The 685-nt window shown below is 33.7% G+C and overlaps 1 gene segment (V, D, J or C); it reads right to left on the bottom strand.

The window, feature by feature from the left end:
* Positions 1-685, bottom strand: part of LOC105532932 — an 11,213-nt gene that overhangs the window by 7,546 nt on the left and 2,982 nt on the right.

Raw genomic sequence — 685 nt, 5'->3', positions numbered from 1 at the left:
AACTGGAAATGTTTCTTTTCATAGAGTATCTTAGGCTTCTTACTGAGTGATATTTGAGCCATACACTCAGTGTTCTTTGTAGAATACACTTTCTGATTTCTGCAATATGGATAGGTTGGGAATTTTCTAAGCCTTCAGCTTTTGTGTTCTTTTTAGTTTATAGTTTTTCTGATTTTAATTTATCTACCTCACTTATTATAAGCACTCAGGAGAAACCAAGCAAAATACCTTCAACACTTTACTTAGAATTATTCTCAGCTACTCACAAGTTCTCACTAGTCACAAGTTATCATTCACTAAATTTTATAACACGGTCCAGCCAAGTTCTTTTTAACAAATTTATGATAAGGATCACCATTCCTCCACTTTCCAAAACCACTCTACTCATTTCTGTCTATCCGAATGACCCTCAATATAAAAATTTCTTCATGTATGTCAATGGTATCCATCATTTTACACACAACCCAATTCCAAGCTACTTTCACAATGTTTAAATAATTGTGACATCAGAATTCCACTTCTGAACCCTAAATTTTCTTTCATTAGTTTAAGCTGCCATTACAAACTATCATACTTGTTGACTCATGCAGCATTCATTTTATTTCATTTATCCGTGCTGTGAACTCCAAGATCAAGATGCTGACAAGATAGGTTTTATTTTGAGCCTTCTACTTTTGGCTCAGAG

This window comes from Mandrillus leucophaeus, unplaced genomic scaffold (assembly GCF_000951045.1).
Source record: "Mandrillus leucophaeus isolate KB7577 unplaced genomic scaffold, Mleu.le_1.0 Scaffold997, whole genome shotgun sequence".
Classification (NCBI taxonomy): Eukaryota; Metazoa; Chordata; class Mammalia; order Primates; family Cercopithecidae; genus Mandrillus; species Mandrillus leucophaeus.
This window is presented reverse-complemented; position numbering and strand designations above follow the sequence as displayed.